General features: G+C 33.3%; 1 protein-coding gene and 1 long non-coding RNA gene across 15 annotated transcripts in view; one reads left to right on the top strand and one right to left on the bottom strand.

Annotated features, from left to right (window-relative positions):
* The window catches only part of ZEB1 (zinc finger E-box binding homeobox 1), a 198,413-nt gene that overhangs the window by 144,406 nt on the left and 31,059 nt on the right, over nucleotides 1-22,948 (bottom strand). For 8 of the 13 annotated variants that reach the window (XR_006204620.1, XR_006204617.1, XR_006204625.1 and 5 more), the window contains exon 2: nucleotides 9,224-9,381. The exons of the other annotated variants lie outside the window; for them this stretch is intronic. The gene's annotated coding sequence lies outside the window, so the exon portion shown is untranslated. The remainder of the gene's footprint in view (nucleotides 1-9,223; nucleotides 9,382-22,948) is intronic. 13 annotated transcript variants of the gene reach the window in all.
* LOC122224022 lies at nucleotides 4,641-22,793 on the top strand. Of its 2 annotated transcripts, none has more exons than XR_006204626.1 (4): nucleotides 4,641-4,781; nucleotides 19,568-19,716; nucleotides 22,340-22,421; nucleotides 22,510-22,793. It is a non-coding gene; the product is annotated as an uncharacterized LOC122224022 (long non-coding RNA). The 2 variants fall into 2 exon arrangements; XR_006204627.1 differs by having other exon boundaries at nucleotides 4,641-4,820.

Here is a 22,948-nt window from a genome sequence, read left to right as displayed (position 1 = left end):
AATCAAGAATGGGGATATTATATGGGAAAGCTTACAAAGTTTCTTTAATAAGTCATGGACAGGAAAGGAAGGGGAAGAGAAGGAGAGAAGGAAATGGGTGAGGGAGGTTAAACGGGAAAGGGAGGCAAACAGGTAGTGGGGAAGAAGAGGCATTTTAATTACAGAGCAGTCCTACCAACCAAATGCTATCTGGATCTTGTTTGCATTGGGCACCCCAAATGTAATATGGCATTTTGAATCACAAGTGGAGGAAACTGAATAGGGAGATAATATCAGGTGATAAATAATTATTGTTAATTTTGTTTGATGTCAGAAACGTATTCTGGTTATGTAAGAAAAATGTCTTTAAAGAAGCGCATACTGGAAAATGTAGAAGTAAAAAGAGTTAAGACACAGGATCTATCTTAAAACAGTTAAGGAAAAAAGAGGAAGTAGATGAAGCAAATGTGGCAAAATTTGGTTAATTGTTAAAGTTGGGCCACAGATAGGGGGCATTTATTACACTAGTCTCTCTTCTTTTGTGTATGCTTGAAAATTTTTACAGTAAGTTCTTAAAATCCAGCCCCCCAGAAACATCACCTAGTAAGCTAAATATTTTCTAGTGTAAGTAAGAATAGAACTATTATTTACTACCTTTCCACATACCAAACATTCATGACCTATACAAAGCAAGGAGGCAAAAGATAGGACAGCCTGTCCTGCAACAGATGTGCCCACATTTTAAAAGATTCATTTTAAAATTAATTTTTCCCATTTGCCCGTCTGCAAACTCCCCAGCTGTGTCTTCCAAACCTTCCACCTTTCCTTTGCATCCCAAATTACCTACTTGAGCCCTCTACTTCCTCTCTCAGCCAGAATTCTCCAAATGTTGCCCATACCTGTTTTAATCATTTTCTAGGTCCTCACCCACCATTAAACCAATGTAGTCAGCCTTTTACTCCCACTTCTACACTGAAACATCAAATGGTCTTCTAACTATAAAATGCAACGAATGCTTTCTATACTTTGCCTTACTTGGCCTACAAACCACTTTAAACACTAGCTGTGCAACCTTGGGAAAGTCACTCAGCCTCTCTGAACCTCAGTTTCCTCATAGTAAGAGAGACAGAATAGCATATTTCTGATAGAACTTTTGGTATATATTCAATAAAATAACATATAATGAAAACAAAATCCACCATTAAACACAATAGGCGCTCAGCCAAGATAAGTTCTGACTCACTGAATTTGTTTTCCTGAGTACCTGACAACCAGGAAGGGTTTGCCTTAGCTAATATGAGCACTCTGGTCTCCAAAAAGGGTCATTTCCCAGGCAATTGAGTCACTAAATTTTTTTTTCTTAAAAAAATATATATAGTAGATGGTATTGTAATGGTGTTGCATGGTGACAGAGGGTAGCTACACTTGAGGTGAGCACAGCATAGTATATAAACTTGTTGAATCAGGATGTTGTACACTTGAAACTAATGTAACATTGCATGTCAATTATACTCAAAAGAAACAATTAAAATTAATCTGACTTGTTCATATTGTTACAGATATATAAGTATCTGTACAGAAAAACATGTTTAATTCTAGCCCAACAATACTTTCGGAAACAAAATTCCAGAAAAGTAAAATAACTTGTGCCCCCCAAACAAACAAAAGATTTACATTTTGTAGGAGACACTGAATGAATGCAAGGTAAATTATTTTATTTTGGTATCTTCTTACCTCTTTTGTATCTCAAAAAACTCAAGGTGCTGCCTTCTTATTTTAATAGTACATATTAGTTGGGTCTGTTTTTCAAAACTGTTCCATTATTCGAATGACCCCTTCTTTAACCAATTGGTATTTCCTTCTCTGAATGAGACTGACTGGTCTCAGCTAAGTAACAGGATGTAGTGTGTTACAGCCTCACTGTGCTAACTGTGAAAGCATAGTATTTTAATATTTAGAAATAGGTACTCAGGTATTAAAGTAAGTGACAGATGAAAGTTTAATATCCCCAGGGATATTTGGATTTAGATTTATATGCTTCTCTTAAAACTTTAGATGAATTTCTACTGGGTAAAATGTGGCAAAAACACATTTCAGCTTGTAAGACTTCCGTACAGCCCTTATGCATGCCACGTTGAACACTTCCATCAGGGAACAGCAGTCATCACTTAATCTCCCTTTACAGAAAGAATTCTACAGCTTAAGATGTGACTGTGACTTGTGGCCTTATTTTCACAGCAATTAGGTTATTAAATTGGCTGGCTCTTGACTTCATTTTTAACAATTGCTTAATGATATATAAGACATTTTTCCACATGACACCACAGTTAAGCAAATTCTCCAAAAAAGTTTTTTCTGTTAATTTTATTTTTTAATAAATTTTAGTCTGCTTTCATATGATTGCTTTAATATTTTCTCCAAATAACTTTTTTATTTTTTTTATTTTATATTTATTTATTTTTGAGAGAGAGAAACAGAGACAGAGACAGAGCACAAGGGGGGTGGGCACAGAGAGAGGGAGACACAGAATCTGAAGCAGGCTCCAGGCTCTGAGCTGTCAGCACAGAGCCTGACGTGGGGCTCCAACTCAAGAACAGTGAGATCATGACCTGAACTGAAGTTGGACACTTAACCAACTAAGCCACCCCGAGACCCCTCGTCCAAATAACTTTTAAATTTAAATGTTATTCTTGTCCAAAAAATGTTTCCATTCAATGTTATCCTTGTAACAGTTTAACATTTAAAATGAAGTAGCTCACAATATAGGTGTTAAGTCTTCTATTAAGTTTAAAATGGCATCAACTTTAATTCTTTGATTTTTATATGAAAAATTATTCTAATTATGACCACAGTAGCACCTAGTAGTTCAATAAATATACCAAACAACTTCTTATGGTTAGCGTGTGTGTGCATGCATGTATATATACATATGACATTTTTTAACCAACATTCACCTGACTCAATACCAGTCAGGACACAGACCTATACAACACTAACGCAGAGCTAAATAATATCATGGTGCTCCAATTAGCCACTCCCAACCAGTCCTCTCCTCTTTAGCAGGAGGGAATGATGTTTAAGTGAGTCTGTGAGATCATTTAGTAAAGCAAACAAGTTTGTATGTGTACACATAAATTATACTTTATTACTTTTCCCTTAAAATGCTTTAGTATACTTTTTAATGAATTAGTAAAATTAACCTGAGAACTCATAATGCTATAGAACTAGACATGCCTTAATAATGTTGCAAATGTCAGAGCTGCGAATGACTGCTACAGCTATTTAAAACTGTTTTTTTTTTTTTTGTAAAAACGAGTCAAAGATATAAAAACATAATTTGGCATCCATTAAAAATTTTTATTAGAAAAAATTAATCACTTACAAGGAAACCAGTTTGAAATTAAGCAGACTAAAGAAATTTTACATTCCCCTTGTGAAGTTCTGGAACAGTATGTAATTTATGTGAGAATATTTGAGAAATCCTAAAAAGTATACATAAAAATCAATACTGTATTTTCATTTGAAGGAATCATGTAAGATATTATGCAGAACAGAATTTTTTACTCTGTTATATTGGGACATTAAAAAAACTTATTGAATTCTTAGCTCTTCATTTCAATTTGGTGCAAAAATTTGGGATGGATATATACAGATGTGTACATACATATATAGGCATACGCACCCACATATATATACATGACATATATTTAGCAAAGAGACTGAGACGCTAAGCGTCCTCATAATTTTAATAGGTTCTTATATCTAAGATATATGTGGCAGAACAGGAAGTAGTTCTCAGATTTTCTGCTTCTTGTCTAAGTATTCTTTTCATAGCCCTAGTCTTCCTAGGGCCTAAACAGAATGATGGCATAATTCTTTGGATACCATAACACTATGGTATCAATTCTCAACTAGCAAGTGGTAGATAGCTAGTTAGTTTTCAACAGACACTTTGTGACTGATCGTATTTAAACTATGGTCATGGGAAACCACTCTTGTAGCATTCAAAGAATCTTCTCTCACTTAGCATCTTAACAATGAAAAATATCCCCATATTACAAACAAAAACAACACGGTTATGAAATACATTAGATTTAATTCAAATATTTAATATGAAAACAATTCATTAGAGTACCTGCTTGCACTTATTATAACTGAATCAATCGACAAATATATAAATTCTCCTTTTACCTATGTAGACTTAAGTCACAGAATCATAGATCAAAGAAAAGGTCATATTAAATTTCACCCTGAAGTCATTTTCCAACTAGAATTACTCAGCAAAAATTATTTAACTCTTATGTTTTTCTAGGATATCAAACTAAAAGACATAGTGAAAGTCGACATAAAAATATTTTTTTATAAATTTAAAAATATTTTCACAAATTACATATAGGAGTAGTAATGAATTATATGACCATTTTATGAAAGAAATTTTGTTTTCTAATGTAAGTAAAGTAACAAGTAGTGCTACAAGGATTAAGGTTACAAATGTCACAAATATACTGTAGACCTATTATAGGAAGAAATCCTTTCTTTAGATATCTGCATGGAAAAAATACTTAATATCAACATAGTCATTTCCTCCTCAAACTTACTCTAATCTGGTTTAGACTCATCTCCCATGGGATAAATAAGATCTTTGTTACTTCTTCTCTTAGACAAGAAAGATCAGTTCCATGATGCCTGGGATGGACTGAGTCTTGGATTAAAGGCTGAGACAACCTTGGTCCTGGAGATGGCAATTTATGGAGGCCTTTGAGTGATTGTTGTATTGCTGCTAAAGAGGGCCCAAAACTTGGGTGAGACTCTCACTGACATTTTGTTTAGCAGTAATAAAGGTAATAGTTCTTTGTAGTGTAACACCTATATATTTAAGCCAACATTCTGAAATTACTTCAGCTGGCCCAACACGGTGAATTAGGCAGGACATTTTGATATGAGGAAATTATTTCATCATTGTTCTTATTGTTGTTAACTGTAACATGTGGAGCCTTTAAGTACTTTCTATGTGCCAGGCATTGCTCTAGACACATCAAACGATTAATTTTTCTATAAGGTATGTACTCTTATTGTCCCCATTTTATAGATGAGGAAACTGAAGATCAGAGGAGTTATACAAGTTTCCTAAAATTGCAAAGCTTGTAAATGCCAGCGTTAATATTTAAATCCAACCAGTCTGACTCTAGAGTGTAGCATCTTAACCATTACAACTTTGACATTTTTTCATGTAAAACTGCTTTAATAATTTGATTAAATGATCTATAGTATATGACATACATAAGGCATTATGAGTTTATTCTGCTTATATTCACATTTCTTGGTACACAAAAACTTGAAGGTCTTTCCATAGTTTGTTTTAAGTAAGCTACATAAAAACCAAGAATATTTCAGTCTCTACCAATTTCTAAGACTGATTCCCAAAGAATTTTTATTCAATTTTTAAGTCAAAATGAATCACTTTATTTCATGAAGTAAGCTGATTAAATGATCAGCATACTAGAAATCAATTCTCAAGGTATCTTTAAGAAAGAACTGCTTTGCTTTTATAAAGTCACAAGCCACTAAACTTTGTCATAATTTGTTTAATATCTATCTTCCCTGACAGTATAAACTATAGGGTCCCATCTGTCTTATTCATGACTATATCTCCAAAGCCTAATGCCATGCCTGACATAAAGCAATTTGCCAGTAAGAATGTATAGAATGAATGAATTGGATTGGCTCTTTTATCTCTTGTTTATTTAGTAAAGCTCTCACCATAAACAGTAGCTTAATATTGCTATTGACATCTATTTCACATATTTTATATACTTATATGACTATATTAATTTTTAAGATGTGCCACAAATTTCCTCCAAATAATACTTATAATTGTTATCAGCAAGAATTCCTTCTTTACAAACTTCTGTCATAGACTCTTAAAAGAATGAATTCTAGAAGGCACTCCATTTTATTTTCCACATTTAAAAGGTTCTTCCTTATATAATGAAATGAAAAATGTTCTTTTCCTTCTCACAACTATGAACAATAACTTTTATTAAAATTTTCCTTTCTCAAACTTCCAATTCAATACCATTGTTAATCACCATTTCTTCTGACAGTGTAGCTCCAAAATTCTAAACAGAAGCCATCATATTACGACATACGCGCCCAAGCAGATACTGCATTGTTTGTTAATAGAATTAAAAACTGATTAACTACTGGTAGACCTTTGCTTGCTCAGAAACAAGGGCTATTTTTTTACTGATTTCAGTAAAATAAATGTAATGTATCATCTTCATTCTGTGATGTATACCTATCTATGTTTTTAAAATATCTTTGTATGGCTAAATGCTCATGCAGCTGACATCATAGACCAATCGAAGCTAACTGCATAGAAGCAAAAAGAGCTGTCAAAAAAATGTAATGTTATGAGCGCTGTAAGGCATGTTACCCAGAAAGGTACAATTCCCTCAAGACACTCCTGGGAGGTATGGAAAGGACTTCTTTCTTCTAGCATTGTTAAGTGGAATTGCCTAAGTATTTGAGCTAGGAACTTCAAATCAGAATACTGAGGTTGGCGACCTTCTTTTGAATACATCCAGGAAAAAATAAATTTAGACATCACTGCAGAGATGAAATTCAACATAATAATTTTAAGCAAAAAGTTAACAATGGACTTAATTTTGATTCTGCTATTTGAGAAAGATGTTCATTGAATACTTTAAATAGCTTACACATTTTAGTAGTAAATGAGGCAAAGATCATTTCTATTGTAAAACTAAGCTTTTTGAATTTTCATTGCATACTAGATTGCATTCAATTTGTTTATACTATCAGATGAATAAAGAAAAGCTTGTCTTCAATGAGAGTTTTTAAAAATGTTGACAGATGGGGCGCCTGAGTGGTTCAGCTGGTTAAGTGCATGATTCTTGATTTCAGCTTAGGTCATGATCTGAAGGTTCTTTGTTAGTTGGAGCCCGATGTGGGGCTCCCTGCTCAACAGCATGGAGCCTGCTTGGGATTCTCTCACCTCTCTCTCTGTCCCTCCCCTCCCCCTGCTCATGCATGCTCTCTCTCTCTCAAAATAAACATTTAAAAAACTAAAAATATTGACAGATCTAACATATAAAAAAACTAACTTCATAATTCTTCAAACATCACTTGTGTCTTTGCCTTAGATATGATTCTGTGTCCCATAGAAAAAGTGTAACATTTATTAGGCATCCAAATACTCTTCCTTTTTATTTGCAAAAATTTAATGAATATATGTGTTAGAATAAATTTATAAAAGAAACATAAATTTTACATTCTTTTCTTTCAAAAAGGGATAAAAATTGATTAAGGAAATCATATTGTCATTAAGAAATGTCTACATGTAACAACTCAATGATGTAAATGAGTGATAAATAAATCCTTGTACTAGGTTGATAACAGAATGGAACAGTTGCTAAGAGTGGAGAGTAGTTATTTTATGGTTGACATCCTTTAATTAACTTAAATTCAGCTGAAGAAATCAGGGTCCTCATTCACTTTATTCAATCCTGAAATAACACATCCCCTAAGAATTCTCTCCTCTAACTGAAATTCTCACATAAGAATGCTACGTTGACTAAATTCTTGATGTTATTTTCTTGTAAATTCTTTGGAAATCTAAGAAAATAGACTAGCAGCATAAAAAATGTATTTCTCCAAAAAGTCTTTCTGCACACTTGCTTAGAAGATACCCATTTAAATAGAATTAGAAACTTTAAAAGTTAAAACAAGTTATCAATTCACTTTAAAAAGTAAATGTATGGGTTCTGTGCTTTACACACCCACCATATTGCTTCTACTCTCATAGCGACTTTTGCCCTTTCATAGTACTGGTTCCAATTGCAATTTCATATTTGTCTGCATAATTTTTCTACACTGTAATTACTATCTACATGGAAGTTCAAGAGCAGTTAGAAAGAATCTCTGTTTTTAACTGTGACATTTTATCCCTGGCACCTAGCTGAATGGATGGCACATAACAGACAATCTCTAAAAACTGGAATTACTAGGTAGATGGGTTGAAGGACAGATGTTGCCATCTTAGTTCACTGTCAACATCTGAACGCTTACATAATGACAGATGCTGTGCTAGGTGCTTGCCACATGTGCTATTCCTGTATGTTTATTATTAAGCTCTAGGAAATAGTTAAAAACATGGTCACATTCAGTTACCATCATTTTGACACCTCTAATTGAACAAGACAAATTACTCAAACTATGTCAATCTCAACTGTTAAGTGTGACAACAAAAATCACAATATATTATTAGTATCTGAGCTTCAACACCCAATTTCCAGTTATCTGTGTCCATGAGAATACTGAAATAAGCTCTGACAAACAGAAATGTTTTTATTTTAACCTCTATAAGCTACTACTTTCACTCCTGTCCAAAGTTAACATGACTAATCACAAATCTGAGAGGACACAGATGTCCAAATCAAGGGATATCTAGGAAACAAATATGAAGAGAATAAAAAGATTATGTTTAAAGTCACTTGAAGCATACTAAAATATAGCCAAATTTAAATTATATTCTCAATGCAAATGTGTATAAGGCAGGGGAGAGATGTCAGAATTTTGTCACCAAAATTTGATAGTGTGCTGTATTATGAACAGATACTCCACTTCATTTAAACATCTATCCTGATAATTTAGTATTTTCCACAGAGATGCTGTAGCAATGTTACAGTTTTAAAAACTTAATGCTAAACTAAGCGGATTTCATTATATGATATACTTTCTTTCTCCCCACCCATCATTTTATAATGGACGTAAAAAACAAAACAGAGATCAATATACTATTTTATTGCGAAACTTATGACATTTACTTTAGTAAGAAACATATATGAAACTAACATTCAGCTTTGTATAAATTTTTTAAAAAAGTTAAACTTCATACAAGCAGTATTTATAATATGCTATTTTTTTAAGAGAACTAGTTCTCTACAAAAAAACCCTGAATGTGTTAAACAATTATGAATTATATAACTTATTTTTTACACTTTTAGTCTTCTTATCAACATTAAGCATATAAAATCTCTATAAAAGCATTCTTTGCATGTATTTTGTTACAAATGTAAGTCACAGACATATAAATTCAAACATTTTGCATTATGTCCTAGATTTTTAAAGTTCTAAAATTTTAATTCAAATAATAAATGGTATGCTTTACACACACACACACACACACACACACACACATTATAATTTAAATGAAAACTCTTACCATTGATTTTCTTTTGATAGTTAATCACGCCATTAGTTTTTCTTGATAGGGCCTTCCTATTCAAGCAGACAGTAGCCAAATCACAAAATGACATTTGGATGCTCACGTCTTCTGATGGGAGTTTTCGGCCAATTGCCAGTTGAGAATTTAAACTGAAACTAAATTACCCAAACTTCGTTAAGTTGTTTCCACACCCACCAACTGATAATGAGCAATGACTCTAAACTGGAAAATAAAGTGAGTGACTTTGATTTATCCTTTTAAGCAGTCATTATGTTTAAGAAGAAATGGTAGGGCAAAAGAAAAAAAAAAAAAAACCTCTAAAATTCTAGTATCATCCGAGAACAGTTTTAAGCAAACTTCTAATTTCTTCTAACAAAGTTCCCTCAATTATTTTATTACCCAAATTAACACACAATAAAGATGGCATTTATTCAATGATATATCTATAAACTGTACTGTTGCAAACTTGAACCCTGTCAAACACTGACTCCAAATATTAACTGTAATATTTGGAAACATTTTGATAGTATCATCTATATTCATAAAGTATTTACTAAATCATCAACTACTTGTAGTACCATAAGAAGTTAAAGGTTACACTGAAAAGACATGCTCTGCCTGCAAATATTGTTTATATTGAGAAGACAAAAATGTATGGATACTAACTTTTAATTATAGTTCAAAAACAACTCAGCCCTTTTTCTGCACCAAATTTAGGCTCTTTTCATCTTAATTATTACAGCTAATCTTTGTAAACGTTGTCAATTATATATGATTTTCAACCATGAAGCTTTATGGTTGTTGAGCTTCACAGTCTGTTTTGATGCTTCTCAAATATTAGGCATATTAAACTGTTCCTATATGTGATTAAGGTATAGTACAGAGCTCCAATAATTTCTTCCTAGTTACAGAACCTGACCCATTTCAATAATTTTTTTATCCTTGACCATTTAAGTGTTTGGAAAATATACAACAGAATAAAGCTAAAAGGAAAACGTGAAAGGAATGGAAAAACATGTCCTGAGGTACTGCATTTACCACTGATTAGAAGTTATTTCTGAAGGTCAAGTATAATAGTCTAAAATTAAGTACACATAATTATATTGTTATGTAATACTCAGATTAGAATGCTAACCATAACATGTAACCCCAATTCTCACATATTCTATGTGCCTACTCTCTCTCATACACATACACGAGCACATGTGTACACACACATGTACATCTATCCAACCTACACCCTGACAGGCTTTCTGCTATCAATATCCTGATACCAAAGTATTATGTAAGAGAGAATATAAGGTGAATAATCAATTTATGGTAAAATCAAGAGAAAGTAACTTCGGCACAAAGTCCAGAGCTTAACAAAATTGCCATGTCTTTGAGTTAATCACACTGACCCCCAATTTGATATCCTAGAAAAGGCTTATTCCATTTTATTCAATAATTTTAATCCAAAATCCTCAATAGTAATAACATTTGCAAACTATTCAGTGACTAACAGAATTCTTTCCTGGGTACTATGAGATACAGAGAAAAGATGAAATTCCTTTCTCAGCAAGTTTATAATCCAAAACATAACATGGGGGTGGAGGAAGGAGAAAAACAGCTCAGAAAGACATATAAGTGGTGAGATTTTCAAGAAAAAAACAAATACACTGGGGCAGCTTAAATTGTTTGAATGAGTTTGTCATATGTGAGGCTGATCTGAGAAGACTTTATAGCAAGAACATTTTTAAAGCAGAAAATATATAACCATTTTATTCTTATTTAGCCTAATGAAACCCACAAAGCAAAAATTAATTACAGAATACAGCTACAGAAGTAGTCCTGTCCTTACTCTGGAATAAGACCAAAGACACATTCTTTAGTCAAATGAAATTACAGAACATTGTGTGTGTATATATATATATATATATATATATATATATATATATGTGTGTGTGTGTGTGTGTGTATGTGTGTGTGACACACACACACACACACACATACACACACACATACACACACACACACACACACACATATATATATATATATATTTTTTAATGGGCCTTCAGTAGAAGAGAAATAATTTTAAATTTGCTTATGTCACTCACTCTAGTAATACTAATCATCATGGCAGTAACTTAATTTTTAATACAAGACACATAATCCTGAAGAGTACCATGAGATTAATAAAATCATGAATCAAAAAAAGCACGGAATGATTTGCTTGGTGTGAATAACATTATCGATAATGAACCTGACACAACAAAACCAGTTTCGCATTCCAGCAATAATGAACAGCAAGGGACCTGCCAATGTGTTCGTATCTATCTATCTATCTATCTATCTATCTATCTATCTATCTATCATAGATAAAATACGTCCTACTAATCTGTAAGAGTTTTAGATTTTAACATTATCCCTAATTTTATAAATGAGGAAACAGTTCCAGTAATATGACATTATTTGTGCTAAGTGACACAGCTAGTCAATAGCAAAATCAAGACCCCTAAAGAACAAATGGTTTTATTACTATATTCAAGGAAAGAAACTGTTGTATCTAGAAAAAGATGTAATTTTCTTAGAAAGATTTCAACTTTTTAACCTCCAAACTACATCTCAAACACTCATATAATCAGCCCCAGCAAATGCAAAGAACCAGTGCATAAAGTTAGGGAAATAAAGCTGTATGATTAAACTGAACTTTCTTTATACGCTTTATAGCATACGTTCAGTATTACACCAAACTCTTAGAGACTAAGAACGTGGGTTTGAGGAATATATAAAATTGTATCAAATCTTTTTATAAAAAAATACAATTTCCTAGAATTTGCCATGATATTACTTCTATTTTTCTTTCACTTCCTGGCACCCTCTTTTACCCATTTTTCATAAATTGTCTAGCAATTTAAGCATGCTACATGGATAGCATTAGAAATAAGAAGTCTTATCTTGACTGTTTCAGGTGATATAACTAATGCCAACTATACATAAATGGTCAGAAAGAGAGGTTCAGAATATTTGTAAATGGGAAATATAAAAAGAAATAGTCAAAATACTGCTTAGATTTATTTAGTTGTAAGGATAAAAGCTGGCCACTAACTCAACTGAGATTTCATTGTCTATTCAGTCATAACTCATAAGATGCTTCTAGTGAAACACATCTTTTTAGTTCAGTTGGTCTCAAAAGTTAGAGTACTCCTTAGGCAAAACCTAAATTCTTTCATCACTCACCACTCCTTAGGCAACACCTAAATTCTTTCATCACTCACCAAAACTCTTTTGAACAGGCAATGATGCTAAACAAATTAATTCCAACTTACCACTACCACAACAATCACATGTCTGTATTTATGAACAAATCTCAATAAAGCTCATTTATTTCCTTTGGAAGTAAGAATCCTTGCTTTCTTAGACTTAACTCACCTTTAAATTTCATACATCATTCTTAAACATAAAATAATTTTAAATCACATCTTTGATTCTCATTCAAACCTTGCCTCCAGCCCACTCACCATTCCCTTCCCAGTATTTCTGGGAAGTTTTTAATAGGCAATTTTGTAGTATTTCATCACATTACATCTATGGAACTTCTCAATCAAGGTGTTCATATTATTGTGAGACAGCTCCTTAAAGGCAGAGGCTGTGGCTTTTTGTTTCTTCCCTCTGATACCATCAAAACTCAATGGCACTAGATGTGTATTTAGAGTACTTACTAAGCAAATGATATCCTTACAAGCTGATCTGTAAATGGATTAATTAAAAGCTATGGACAATTATAAAATTTTGTAACAATAAATATGTGATTTACTAGAGCACCCATGTAGTATTGTTTCAGGTTACTGGAACTTGCTGCAATAGGGTAAATACAAAATGGTCTTGAGAACTCTGTGAGATTTTTAACTCGTCTACATGGTTTCTAGAATAACACCTACCTCTGCATTAAAGAAACAGCACTCACTAGTAGTGTATCAGCTCTTGAGAGATATCAACAAAATATTTCAACATGATTCGTCCTATTGGCTGAAAAAAATGTCTCCTACATTTTATTAAAAAAATATTTTTCTTGCCTCTGAATTTGTATTTCAGTCTTCAAAAATATTCCACCTTATTTTATTCATATGATCAACCAAATTAATCAACAAAATCTTGTCCTATATCATTTATTTCTGATTAAAGAGATATTACAAGCTACTGTATTTTAGGGATATTGACTCATCAATCATTATAGTATCATAATGAATGAAGTAGGCAAATGTCATTTCCAAAATAAGTGGGACATTAATTTTAAAACATACAGGGAACTAGCATTTGTTAAGATATCTCCTACACTAGATTTAAGATCCATTATTTTTAATCCTCACAACCCTCAGATATAAGTATAACATGCCTATTGCCTATTTTCCACCTGTGAACCTAAGATTCTGGTGCTATTAAATGATCCAGTTATAATCGTCTTCAGTGTCTGTCTAGCTTCAAAATCCAAGCCCATCTCTCTTACAGTAACTACCTGGAACACATGCCAAGTACCATGCTTTTTGGAAAAAAAAAAAGGGGGGGGGTGTTGGGCACAAAGGGGCAGGTTCATGAGACAGAGAGAAAGGCATCAAATGAAATAAAAAACATCATAAAATCCAAGTACTTCCCTCACTGAAGTGCTCTTCAAGCCCATTAAGAACCTTCTTTCTCTTACTTTATTCACAAATACCCTTCTCTGCATGCTAGTAGCCATATGAATTAATATCAAGCTTTGAAAAATAGAAACACCATTTAACAATACGCAAAAGAACAATAGCTATGGAGAACTGTTCGCTGTTAAGGACATATGGCCCTATGACATACCTCAGTAGCCCCTGGAGACACTGTATTAACAAATATTCATCAACAATTCAGAATCATTAAAACATAAAGGCTTTCCAAGACACTTTACAATAAGAATGGCTGAGATGAAAGATTTTAGCAAGCAAAGAAGGGAAGCATCTGTTATCTGGAGATGTACTAATTGAATATCCAGTGATGATAAACTATTTTATCTAGAAACCTTCAAGAAGTATACATGCTATCATTTTGTATTTTCAAAACAGGATACAGTAGTGTGAAATCAAGCATTATAAATTTGGAGGAAAAAACAGTATTAAAAATTCCAAAAAGTATAAAGTTCTTAATTACCAGAAAACTACGGGCCCTGTATTAACACAAACTGCCATAAACTATGCTCCTTTCAAAATAGACTTTTACAGCCTCACTACTTCAAAAATGCAGGTGAAATATTTGTTGTTCCAATATACTTTTCCTCTCTCTTCCCTTCTCTCTGTACCATTACACTGAAGACTTCTCATTTTAACTTGAAGAAAAATGTTACCCCATGTAGTACGGCAAGTGGAACAAATTCACATTTAAAATTATCATAAGGTCTTTAGGAGTTCTGATACTCTCAATACCAGACGGTGTACAGGCTGACTCTTTAAGAAATGTTATAGCTCCTGTAACAAAACCCAGTTTCTCTAGCATCTTAAGCAAGGTTTCACACAGTAATGATCACTGCAGTACATAATTTAGCACGTGTGACCCTTTGTACAGGAACAATTCTGAAACATAGCAGCCAAAAGCATAGTTATTTATGTGCTCTGTTACCCTGATTTAGGGGGAAAAAAGACAAAAGAGGATCAGTTCCATACAAAGAACACAGTACTCCGCAAAAACAAGTAAAGTTTAGTTGAAAGGGAAACGGAGGAACTAAGCTGGCAACTGAGAAGCATAAACCATTTTGGCCTAGATTTGTTTGTAATGACAGTGTGACCCAGATACTCAATATTTGGCTAATATCTAAAAATCTGAAAACTGAAAGAAATGGTTTAAGTTGATTAAATATTTTAGTCCAAATGATGGGTGCTTAAAAATATACAATTAGCATTTTCTATACAGAGATTTTTAAAACTGTAAGTATTTTTGCTTTGTAAGTAATCCCATGAGTTATATTTCACCTTTATAACCATATAATAAGGATGAAACTATTACCGAGGTCATGGTACAAAAATCTTCTGAAGAGCAGAAGGAGAATATACACTTTTCAAAGTAAAGCTTATTTAAGAAACTATTTATATAAACTTAAGTTTGTTCCATTCATGGCCCACACAGTTCATTCTACAGAGTTGTCTATTAAGTGTCGAGAAAATTTTTGGAAAAAAATTCCTCAGTAGCTATCAAAGTGCTGCTAACAAGGGTGCTGGAACAGGAGACAGAGAACAGACCCACCAGACACCACCTCATACTTCCTGGGAGTGACAGGGAAAGCTGCTGGTGCTTCCTGTAAGCAAAGAGTTCAGACAGCACATGCTCCTTAATGCACCTGTAGCGACAGTACTGAGTGTTTATCCACTGCTTCCTTCCTAATGATCCATGATTTGATTCAGTATCCAAGTCTCCCCCAGTAGACCCGTGGACCTCAGGGGAAGCGGACAGACCCTGAGCCTCCAGTCTAGCCCACAATTAGTCTAATCCATTATTATGGTAAGTCCCTTCTCCCTTGCCAATGATTAGTTTAGGTGTTTTAGAATTAGACAAATTTAGGTCAATGAGAAGCAAGCAGGGGTGAAGGTAAAGGGTAACTGCTTAAGAGAAAGAAAAAAAGCTATAATGTCTTTGAAAGTGAAGTTATCTTCTTTGGATCTGAAAGAAACATATAATCCTGACTGCTACTGGTAGCCATTCTGTAACTACAACACTGGGATAAACCAATACTGTGTAGAAAAAGTAGAACAGAAAGCCAAACTGAATCCTTTAAGAAATCACTGAGCCACTGGCCTAACAATGTATGTCTGCTGCAATAACACACTTCTGGTGCTTTCTTATGAGTTAATATCCTTTTAAGTCAAAAATCAGATGAATCTGTAAATGAATTAGCTTTTAGAAAACCGATAGGTGCCAAGTTCTCAATACTTTCAGAAAATTATAAAACCTATTTTTACCTATTCCTGGCTTTTAAAGAATAATGTTATATATTATTTTTCTGTATTTTCTTAATTGCCTACAATAATTGTATATTATATATGTTATTGGAAGGCAGTATTCAAAATATCAGAGTGTGAAAAACAATCGAGCCTCTTCTTGATCATTAATACAAAAGTCAAATTATGCTTTTAATACAGTACTGCAATGAGTCCCTGATCTACTCAGATTGCTATAGTGTGATTTCTCTGATATCACAGGTCTCTTGTTTTTGCTGTACTTTACTCCTAACTGTTTAAGACAGAACCATTAGACTTTCATCTACATTTGATTGGTTCCCTGTACCCTATACACCCCATCCCACTCTGAGTTCCCAGTCATGCATATTCAGAGCATTGAATTTGCTAGAAATATGCTCTGAAACTCATAAAATTATTTTGGGGACAATGAATTTTTCTTTGAACTTAGTTTAAACTAAAAATATCATCTAGATAATTAGTTTTGTACTTCTTATAAATAATATCTCATTTCCTCTTTTCTTCTTTTTCTTTCCTTCCTAATTTTGACATTTCCTTTGCCTAGAAATAATTTTGATCTTTTACCTACATATAGAAGACCTCTATAAAGCAGAAGGTATAAAACAGAGATGTTTGGGCCAAATATATTTCACAGGCATATTTTGCACAGTAGTCACAGAGTATTTTTAAAACAGCTGAATTAGTTACCAACTAATTCACATAAAGATGTGTATTTTAGGATCCTTTTGAAAAACTAAAAAACTTGGCAACAATCAGTATTAATTCTTACATGGCCACAATCAAGTGAAAATAGAATACTGGCTGTCCCTCTCCCCACTAAGATAAGCATAAACTTTCTACAAGTCCAGTCTCCATATATGTCCCTAAATGGCCTAATTCTTCACAGTCAGAAGTCCTTATTATTTGACTTGCTGCTCCTAATACAGCAGATAATAACACCCCTAAGTACACAAAAGATACTGTTGGCCAAGAAAATAAAGCAGTTCATAAGGTATTCAGGGAAGCAGGCTTCCAAAATTTTCTCCTCTTGAGTCTTCTAATTTAACTAGGAGCCCGTTTCTGGAACCAATGATCCAGCAATAACTTATAATAATAAAGAAAAAAGTGTTTCTTAATAGAATGTTCCCTGAAACAAAATGGTTTAAATTTCTAAGTTTCAACCAATCAATCAATAATAGGAGAATCCTAAATATTCAGTCAACTTTCAAGTCTGATACTGACTAAAGAGTGGTATGAACAAGGTAACATGCACTACATGTGTACATAAAATTACTTATATGCTTTACCATATAAATTAGAATGACAAATTCTCTTTTGAAACTAAATTCTCGCTACGCTATTTAATGGAATAAAGCAATAGGAATTAGCTCAATTCACAAATTACTTAAGGAATAATGCTTTCTAAATTATATAATATAGTTACTTCCTAACATTCAAGCACAAGTTATTGAAGGGATTTTGGAGAGTATTTTGCACACATCCTATGCATGGAATAACAATAATACTGGGTGTGTATTTCTGTCAAATCCCTAGGCTTTGTCTACCTCAAAAATTTCAAGTCTATCACCTTCTCTCCAACTCAACTGCTGTATCCATCGTCTCCAACTTCATGTACACAAACAGCTTGTAACAATAGGCTTCTATATTCACTGCAGTCAGATTCATGTTTTTCAAATGAAAATTTAATCACGTTACACCTCTACTTAAAACCTTTCCAAGGCTTCCCAATATCCTTTAGGATACAGGCTAAGATCATATCATCTGTTTCCTACATTCCTCTCCATCTTTATTTCTCCTTCTTCTCAATGCTCAGATAATACTGGAATCCTTTCCATTCTTTTGCTTTTGCAGACACTATTTCTGCTACCTGCAATGCTCTCTGACTCATGCTGGTTCTTCCCAACTAAGCCTAAAAGTTACTTCTCTTGTCCTTGCCTGATTTGCCCATTAATACTACCTCACCATGCCAGGCAGTTAGGTTTGCCTATTACGTACTCTAGTATCACCCTGTAAATTCTCTCTGTTCATCTTAGTTGTAATTATTTAATTTCAGTTTTTTCCAAAGTTTTTGGTTTCATGAGAACACAGATCTTAATTGTTTTATTTAATGTCTTGCAATATAATTTAATGTAATTCCAGGCATACAATACTAGCATTTAATAAATATTTGTTGAATAATGGATCTCTTAAAATTGAAGTTAATCCATAACTAAATTATTGTTGAGAAGGCAGCACAGTACAGTAGATGATACACTTATCTGGAGGTCTTGAAGACCTGGTTATTAGTCCCGTATCTACTACTTACTGTGTGACTTTAGGTCTCAAACACTTGGATTCTATACCTTAATAACACTATTGAACACCTGATCTGTCTTCCTTATGTAGTTGTTGGGAGGGGGAGAAAATGAAATAGTCCAGTACACTTTTTCACCTTAATATTTTTCAAATCAAGAGGAGTCTTAGAGTAAATATCAGAAAAACCTGCCAGTCATTACACGTTATAATACCTTGTCACTGCCTACCCAAGTGAGAACTTAGACATGACCAAGAATATACCTTTTGTCACCTCTGTTATCTGCAGATAGAACCATATACAGTGGAGTTTTAACCTAACATCAAGATCTTCTGGATGACTTTCAAGAGAAATTACTTAACTTCTAATAATATGTAATATAATTAGTAAAAAAAAAAGCTACAAGTTTAATTAAATAGGAAATGGAAACCAAGCCATAAATTTAAGTATGCTATCAATTCTAAAGGTGTTAGAGGTCAAGAGTAGCATGTGGCTGCAATGCTTGTGGCTAAAAGTAATACAGAATAATCCTCAGATAGAATGTTCCTTCCTCCCACAAGAAAAGTATCTCATTTTTTCCAAAAAGAGAGGAAAATGTTATTAAATCAAAGGATGTCTCTTACAATTGCTGATTTATTTGAATAAAATATAGTAATATGCATGAATATGTTCTGCAAATTATGTGCCATACAAATAGGTGCCCATTGTGTGCTGTGTACAAAAAAATAATGCTTTACATAAAACTTAATAAAAGCTTCTCCCAAAAATTACCTATAAAATCTATGCATAAAAATAAGATGAAACAAGATTCTAATGTCATTAATTTTTTAGAGGAAATGAAATATTCCCCTTTTAGTAGACAGACTGGCCGAAACAGACTCCACTTCTTTCACTCTGTTCTCACTTTTAGCATGTCCCACATAACCCAGAACACTGTCATATGTCTAATTATTTAAAATATTCCCCTGGGAACCCTGTTCTAATATGTAATCATTAAAATTCTTCCTTATGTCTTTCTCCATTCTTTCAATTGTCTGTTATATTTAATGTGATATTTTATTTGTGTCTTTCCAGATATTGTTTAAAGCCAAATCAATATCCTCTTCAATGTGATCTTCAAGCGTGAAATAGGACACCGGCTTTCACTTATTTTATACAAGTAGTACCGGTTTTCTAGGACTTGCTTACCTGGTGACCAAAACCATGTACTGACAATATGACAGGTTGGTGGTACTGGTGACTACTGAGACTAAAACAAACAATACGTAACTCAAACAGAATCAAATTTTTGCCTATCAGTACCATGCTCCTTAAGCAAAGGAAGTATAGTAACTCTACGCCCTCCTTATAAAGGACCACTGGAAAATTATATATCTCTTCAGACTTCTTTCTCTGATTCAGTTTGTTAGTCCCTATGGCAAAGGACTTATATATTAGATTGTAAATAAATTCTGGAAGATGACCCAGAAAGACCACTTAGGAAAAGTCACAAGACTTCCCTGCATAATATAAGGTAGAATAGAATGTAGAGCTATGGCAAATAAGAACAGCAAACTTCTTTAAACATTTCTACCGATCAGCAGTTCATTACATTGTAAACAGCCCATATAGAACAGTTTATAAAGAATTTTGCATGAAACAGATGCTTAGATTAGAAGACCTATAAATTATGTGGCTGTTATAAACTTTACTCAAAGTGGAACCATCAATAAACCTTGATAAGGCTGATAAGACTTTAGATAAATTATGACTCATCACTAAAATTATACTTTAAGTACTATCATCACAAATATATACATTATTTAAACATGAAGGTCATGGGGAAAGGTGTGGTAAGAGTAACTGAATTTCCAGCGCTATGCTGTGTACTTCCAAATCATCTCATTTAACTGGTAAATTTTCCTGTGATGTTAACATTACTATGTGAGTTGAGAAAACAGTAAATAATAGCCGTTAAGTGACTCAATTATAAAGTCAGCATACAAATCCTCATGTGCTTGAATATACCAGTTTGTGAAACGTGGTAATGGCCAACAGCTAAATTCAGAAAAATATCCAATACAGTTGGAGTTTCCAAAGTTGGCTACAACAGTATGTCCCATCCCATTTTCTCTTTTATAGTGTGATTTCCTGTGCCAAGAAATAAAACCAATTTGCCCTCCTCTTGATATGGGCTGGTCTTGTGATCTGCTTTGACCAACAGAATGGGCACAGTGATTCTGGGTCACTCATGAATCTGGGCCTTCAAAGAGCTACAGCTTCTGCCTTTGCCTTTTGGAACATTTTTTCTTGGAATCTGGCTATCCTGATGTGAGGGAGCCCAATTAACATCACAGAGAGGCACCCTTACCGAGAACTAAGGGCCAGGGGCCAGCAACCTGCATCCATTGCCAGTCATGTGAGCAGGCCGTTTGAGTCTGCCCTGCCTTCCTAGCACTACAAGGAAAGCCACACAAGGCAGAAGATTCACCCAGTCAACCCTTAAAATGATGAGAAATAGTAAATTACTGTTGTTTAAGCCACTAAACCTTAGAGTGGTTTGTTATGAAGCACCTGATAAGTAAAACACTATTTCCCTTAGAAATGTATTTCAACGATACCAGTGTCAGCACTTAAATGGCCAATAAAAACCAGAATATACTTGGTTTCTGTGACTGAAATAGAATTGTGAAAAAACATAATAAAGCCTAAGCTTTAAGAATTACTAAGGGTTTGGGCACCCAGGCGGCTCAGTCAGTTAAGTGTCTGACTCTTGATTTCAGCTCAGGTCATGATCTCAGGGTTTGTGAGTTCGAGCCCCACACTGGGCTCCACACAGAGAGTGCAGAGCCTTCTTGGGATTCTCTCTCTCCCTCTCTCTCTCTCTGCCCCTCCCATGCCCACTTTCTCGCTCTCTCAAAATAAATAAACTTAAAAAAAAAAAAGAAAGGTTACACTTAGTGTAAATAAAAAAACCAGTAGGGTTCAGTGCTTAAAATCACAATGTGTCATAAAATGACAAGGACTTTTTATGGATAAAGTTAATACTGACAAATCACTAAGTCTTAAAATAAGAAAATAAGAAGGCATCACTTTAAGTTCAAAAAAGAAAGACAAATAGGTAACAAGGCAGAGTTTGGTTAGATCAAAATAGATAATCCAGATTAAATTTCTTAGCCTATGTATTATAGACTACCATCATATGAATAGTATACAATAAAATACACAGCACTGAATCATACTAAACATTCTATCTTATTCAGAAAATTCTTCAAAGAAGAATTAAAATAGCAACACACCACAGAAGGAGCAAAATAGCAAATATTCATAAATATTTCCAGTTGGCAGAGTCTGGATTACAGTCTACTGTCTTACATTAAACATCTATTATACGAAAGTACTGTTATACCATGAAATATGCTGAGTGCACACAAATTAAAAAAAATTCTTTTAGATACTCTTAGGGATAGCAGATGCTAATTTATTACAAAAACTAAGAATATAGTTGATTTATGAAAGATAACCATCATCTCCAGTGGTGTCATTGATAAGGAGATTACTTAGATAGACAATTGCTGTGATCCAATAAAACGGAGTCTCTTATGATTTAAACAGCAGAGAGAAAATAACCTGGCATAATTCCTACTTTGCTGCTATAATAAAAGGTAGAAAAATGGAATTTCACATATTTAATATAATCTTATAATTCTTACAAAATAAAGAATTCTAAAATATCACATAAAGAATAAAAACAACTCTCATGTTTTACCAAACTAACTTTGTCATTTCATCTACTTAAAAAGATTTCTGAAAAACTGGAAGAAATTCAATGATTTACTCAATTTTAAAACTCAATTTTATTTTCAGGCAGACACTATAGAAAATACTATATCCAAAAGGAAAAATGTATTTTGCTAAAAGGAACTCCCAAGGCAACTTTACCATAAGGGTAAGGTCTAATGATTTATAACTACTACATATCTTTTCAGTTGCTACTGGAGAATACACATTTAAAACAGATTTATTCGTTTTCTTAGGTTGACCTCAGATATTCAGTGAACATTAAGGTTGCAGCAATGCCCAAGCCCTTGCACATTCACACAAAGTTACTCTTTGGCTGTAAAGGATCCTTTTAAAAGAGAGAAAGTGAATATAATGGAGGAGAAAGGGACTGGGGAGGAAGAAAAAGCCGCTTTTGTGCCATATGAATTATTTATTCAGTCAAGCAATGAACTCACTATTTCCAACTCTAACAATCTATCAGGGAACTCTAAATAAGTGAACTCAAAGAGTAATAAAGTTTAAAAACTATCACTACTTACCAAGCTTGATTTTTTTTCTACTTGCAAACATTTTTAACTTTGTAAATTATATTTTTACAGAGTAATTTATAGTTCTAACTTATAAGTTTTATAAATCAGACAAGAAGTGTCAATTTTTAAAAGACCAAAACAATCAGCTAATAACTTTCATCAG

Source organism: Panthera leo, chromosome B4, assembly GCF_018350215.1.
Source record: "Panthera leo isolate Ple1 chromosome B4, P.leo_Ple1_pat1.1, whole genome shotgun sequence".
Classification (NCBI taxonomy): domain Eukaryota; kingdom Metazoa; phylum Chordata; class Mammalia; order Carnivora; family Felidae; genus Panthera; species Panthera leo.
This window is presented reverse-complemented; position numbering and strand designations above follow the sequence as displayed.